Here is a 5,678-nt window from a genome sequence, read left to right as displayed (position 1 = left end):
CAAATAAGAAAATACTGTGAGCCCTCAAAATTATGAGAAAAAGTGAGTTTATAAAGCTTTTTATTGAGCATTGTTTCCAATTCCTATTTCAAATGAGCTACGAATATTAAAAAAAGATGGACCATCCCAGAAGGCAGGGCCAAAGAATAGGGAGAACAATAGATATAGAAAGTCTTCCAGAGAAGAGCAAGAAAATTAATCAAGGAACATCTGCTACCTCAGCATAGGAGGTTTTAAAAAGTCTGTCCAGTGAGATTCTGGAAGTACCTGCTATCTGCCACCCAGTCTGCCTTTTTCCTGGTAGAATTGTTTATTACATTTATCTTGTTTCTATTCCATTTTTATATACTGATTTAGACAATAAGTAGAAAATTTGTCTTTTCAGTTCATACATCTCTGACTCAGGATGACTTATAATCCTGGAGATCATGGATTTGAATATTACTCAGGAATTTGTTGGAACATTAGGTTGTCTCACTTAAAGAGTTATCTGTTTTCCTTATGTGAAAAAAAAAAAAAGAAAATTTATTAGACTGTTCCAGAGATAACTAGTGTTTACCAAATATTCCATGCATTTGCCAAGGAATTCTATTCTAGAATTGATGGAATAGCTGAACAGCAGACTAGTGTTCCTACCTAGAGCAAGTACAAAGGCAAAAGAAAATAGTAGCATTCATTCACCTGAAGGTAGCAAGAAGCTTCTCAGGTAAGAAAAATAGAAGGAATAAGACTCTGGAGACAAAAATAAGCTAGCTTCTATAGCTACTTTTATTTGGGATCTTTTAATGATTCTTTGCACTGACAGATGGTAGAAAATTCAGTGAAAACTATGGTAGAGGACTGCTATTGTAGAAGTATGTCAACTACATGACTAATATGGCCAAAACTGAGGCATTATGGGTCAGCGGGCTAACAAAAAGGAAGAGCATCTGAAAAGCAAACAATTCATGAGACAAAAATTAGAATCTGGTTCCTATTCCACATAGAATAAGACAGATTCCTATTTGAAAACTCTTTCAGGACAGGTGTAAACATGAAGTGGACTAAAATTTTTAAAGGTTACAATTCAACAGTGACTGTTCATAGTACCTAGTTGAAGTAAAGTGATCAGCTACCAATCTCTCTGCCCAACAGAGACAGAGAATTCCCTTTTATGTAATGCCTAGCATTAAATTAAAAACTCACTTAGCAAGACAAAAGAAGAAAGAAAATAAACAATGGAAGCACACACACTGGTGATCCTGATTTAGCACTATCTCTTAAGACTTTTAAAATGATTATGATTGATGTGTTCAAGAAAATAAAGGAGAAATGGACAAAATAAATTAAAATATGAAAAATTTAACTAGCAAATTGAAATATGTAAAAAAGAATCAACTGGAAATTGCAAAAGAAAAATGACACAAATCTAAAAATAAAATCTCACTCCGTGAGTTTAACAAAAAGATTAAACACAGCCAGCAGAAGATAAGATTAGTGAATTCAGATAATCAATAGAAAATAGGCATACGGGTCTCTACATTTCCTTTGCACTTAACTAGGGCCACGTGTCTTTGAGGTCAGACAGGTAGACACTAGCATACCTCCTGAATCCCTCTTCCCTTCTATGACAGAATCATGTGGTCCAAATGGCATACCCGTAAAAGGTAGTCTCCATCAACCTGAGTCACTGAATGACTGTCAATCAGATCTCTCCACAATCCCTATAAACGTATGTGGGACATGAAACATATGAAAGAAATAATCCTCTTTTGTGTTAAGTCGTTGAAATTTTGTTTGTTTTTCTGCTGTGGCAGTTATTAAAGCTTAACTTAGTGAATATACCTATAGAAAGTTAGTAGATGAAATCTGATGATTCTGCCTCAATTGTTTTTTTTTTTTTTTTTTTTTTTTTTTTTTTTTAGGCGAGGTAATCCTTGGTTGACCTCACAGATTGCAAGGACCTTGTCAGTTTACAATCCCTTATTTTTTATTTTTTGTGTCTACAGCACCTGGTCTTCCTAGGTGGTCTCTCATCCAAGTACTAACCAGGTCCGAACCTGCTTAGCTTCCAAGATCAGATGGGTTCAGGCTTATTCAGGGTGACATGGCCATAGACTCAATTGTTTTTCTATAAGCTGAACTAATCAAGTTGCTCATAATATTAAACAACAAACTATCTTAAAGTTCAGGTTAGTTTTGTTGTTTGTTTTTGTGTTTAATTTGCATTATAAATCGCATTTTTGTTGGCTGAGATTAGAAAAAAGCTTTTGTTACTGAAGGATTTGATAAATTCTCTGTTCCTGGGCCCCACAGCAATGTAGCAAAAACTTGGTCTGGCCCTTTATTCTGATCACGGTAACATTATTAAAATTACTACCCAAGCAAATTAATATCTACATAAAAGCAAAACACTTCTGATATATATACACTTATGGGCATAAAATGAGATATTTACCCATGGTCAATTGGTCCATGAAGATTACTTTTTGTCATCAACTACATGTAATATAAATAAATACACTTTTTTTTTTTTTTTTTGGAAACCATTAGCAGGTATTCATTTAAAACTCAAATTTTTCTCTTCGGAACATGCCAAATATACAAAAACCCATTACATCTTCAGAATATAAGTCAGCATGTTTGCTTCAGAGATCCTTCCCGATTTCATTGCGTTTAAAGGCCATTCATCTGAAATCAGGTTGTTAGACTTGATATCTAAGGCAGGAGAACATAGTGAATTGATATTCACCAAATGTAGTTTTTGGAGTCTAATTGCCTTAATTCAGATTCCGTCTCTAACAATAACTCATGTAATCTCTTAAACTTCTTTATGTCCCATTTTCTTCTATTTATTAGTATAGACTTAATAATATTGACTCATAGGATTGTAAGGATTAAATATGATAACATATGTCACATAGTAAATGCTCAATAGTTGGCTGTCAGGAGTAGTAGCTGTACCACAATGCCATTATATATATAGATAAAGATATAGATATAGATGATAGATAGATAGATAGATAGATAGATAGATAGATAGATAGATAGATAGACAGATAATCTGTTTCTCAGTACCATGTAGTCAAGTAAAGTAATTCAAGAAAGAAGCCTTCAGAGTTGCAGTAAGTGATAGGAACTAGATACACATTAGCTGAAAACAGAAAAGCTGATCATACATTAGAAAATAAGTAAAAAAAAAAAAAAAAATCTATAAATAGTGGCTATTCTGAACCAGAATGTTAGGTTTTTAAGCCCAACAATGCCCCACAACAATATTTCTCAATTACCTTACAAACTCTTGAGTTACTTTCATATCCAGGTCCTCTATTGTCAAACCAAATTATCTTCTTCTCATCTGTCTGGGAAAATATTTAGCTTTTAGGTGAGACTCTAGATATTAGCAAAAGAAGCCTGGGAAATATGTTGTTTAATTTGGCTAGAGATTGCTCTTTCTCCCTTAGGAATACAACATTATTTCAAAATAATGTATTACAATGAATCCAATATATAAATCAACATTATTTTATATGTTGTACATCTTTATATTTTATAAATATCTATTCCCTACCTGCTATGTACCAGGAACTCTTCTAGGCACCTGAGATTAAAATTGGCAAACAAAGCAAGATTACTTGCTTACGTTACAAGTCACAAACTATCCAATATTTTAATAATATCCTATTGGTTACTTAGGCCAGCCATGACTCGGTGTGCATGGAGATTCCACAAGGCATAACTACCAAAACATGAGGAATATTGGGGGTAAATTTGGAGGGTGGCTATCTCAGTTTGCCCCCTGGACTACAATAATTCAAATTTCTCCCATATGCAAAACACTCATTTCCTCCCAAGAAGACCCCAAAAGTCTCATTCCCTTATAGCATCAAAGTCCCAAATCTTACCATCTAACTCAGGTCCAGGTGCAAATGAGGATCTATGAACTAAGCAGGTAAGTTATCTGTGCACCATACTCTCAACATTTGGGATAGGTAAAGGATAACCCTTATAAATTGTCCCATTGGGGAAAACAAAAAAGACAATGGGAAGCATGTAGGAGTCACTGGCCCACAGCAATTCTGAATTCCCATAAAGCACATATTTCCAGTTTTTCATTAGGATTAAAAGCCAAGACATGATTCTTTATGGTTCTTCTCTCTCTGCACTCTGGGCCCTTACTTCTGCTCTTCCAGTCATTTGTTTTCATGTCAGGAAATGTAGCCCGTGTTTGCAGCTGCGTCATTTTATCAGTTTGCTTCCTGTATGTAAAATGATTGGTGATCCAAATTCCTGTTTTTATTCTGTTGTCTCTGTTCCTTTCAGATCAAGCTGGTAGGATTTCTGTCTTTGTAATTTTCTTAAAATGTCTTTGGTCCCTTATGAATCATATTGGGTTCATTTCATTAGACAAAAGCCACACACATAAACATCTTCAATATAACATATTTGTCTACTTTTAGGTTAAGCTGAGGATATGAGAACAAAGTCTTACTATTTAATTGAATGGGTCTCTGAGTTTACTCCCTTATATCTTTCTGAGGTTTTAACAAAGGATTTTATCATCACAGTTGTGGTTTTATTTTTAAATCATAAAAATAAGCATTTCTTAGCTCTCACAGTTTCTTATCTCACATAGTTGAGTCAAGTATTCAGGAGTAACTTACCTGGGTGATTCTGGTTAAGTGTTTCTCATGAAGTTGTGATGAAAATGGGGGCAAGGAATGCATTTGAAAGAATGGCTAGGGGTGGAAAATCTACTTTCAAGATAGAGCACTCACATGGTTGGCAAGTTGTTTCTGGTTGGCAAGAAGCCTCGGTTTATCCTCAGGTATCACTTTCCACAAGGCTGCTTGAGTGTCTTCATGATATGACAGATAGCTTTCCCCGGAGTAAATGGTCCAAGAGAAAACAAGGAGACAAGGTAGCAACTGAAATATTAATTATGACTTAATCTTGGGAGTCAGACAATACCACTTGCACAATATTCTATTTGTCATATATGCCATCAATGATTCAAAGTGGGTAGGTACTACACCAAGACATAAATACCAGGAGAGGTGAAGGAGCATAGGGGGCCATCTTAGACTCTAACTCCAATACTGCCTCTAGTGAAAGAAAATAGATATTAAACAATAAATATCATAGGTAAAGTATATAGTATGGTTGAATGTGTTAAATGCTTTAAATAAAATAAAGGAAAAAAAAGATCAGCATTAGAGGATCAGGAGAGCAGTTTGCAGTAATAGGATAGTTAGAGTAGGGCTCATTTAAAAGATAATAGTTTTGTAAAGAATTGAAGAAAGTAATATAATACTGATATTCTAATACTGTACTGCTATATTTCACTTATTTCAAAGAGTATCATATTTTCAATCACCGAATCAATTTAATGTATTAATAAAACATATTTCTTGTTATGGCTAAGACTGCATACAAAGCTCATAATAGCCTCTTTCCAAGGATTTGTTGCTCACAAGCCTTGTATAAGAGGATTACAAGTTAGTAGTAGAAGGATTTACAGTAATTCTTAGTGATCTGTTATTTATTTGTGATAAACCATTTTAAAAAATCACCGAGCTATTCCTTCTGCTTAAAAAAATGGTGTCTAATATTTGATGCATATAAATATATAAGATATACAATTAATGGAGTATAATAATAAAGTCAATTTGCATATTTTTAAACTTATAAAAATAATA

At 33.9% G+C, this 5,678-nt stretch overlaps 1 pseudogene; it reads right to left on the bottom strand.

Annotated features, from left to right (window-relative positions):
• Positions 1-1,979: 1,979 nt before the first annotated feature.
• Positions 1,980-2,098, bottom strand: LOC111742853 (annotated as a pseudogene).
• Positions 2,099-5,678: the final 3,580 nt, after the last annotated feature.

This window comes from Pteropus vampyrus, unplaced genomic scaffold (assembly GCF_000151845.1).
Source record: "Pteropus vampyrus isolate Shadow unplaced genomic scaffold, Pvam_2.0 Scaffold102, whole genome shotgun sequence".
In the NCBI taxonomy this organism is placed as follows: Eukaryota; Metazoa; Chordata; class Mammalia; order Chiroptera; family Pteropodidae; genus Pteropus; species Pteropus vampyrus.
The sequence above is the reverse complement of the archived record's forward strand: the minus strand, read 5'-3'. Positions and strand labels throughout refer to the sequence as shown.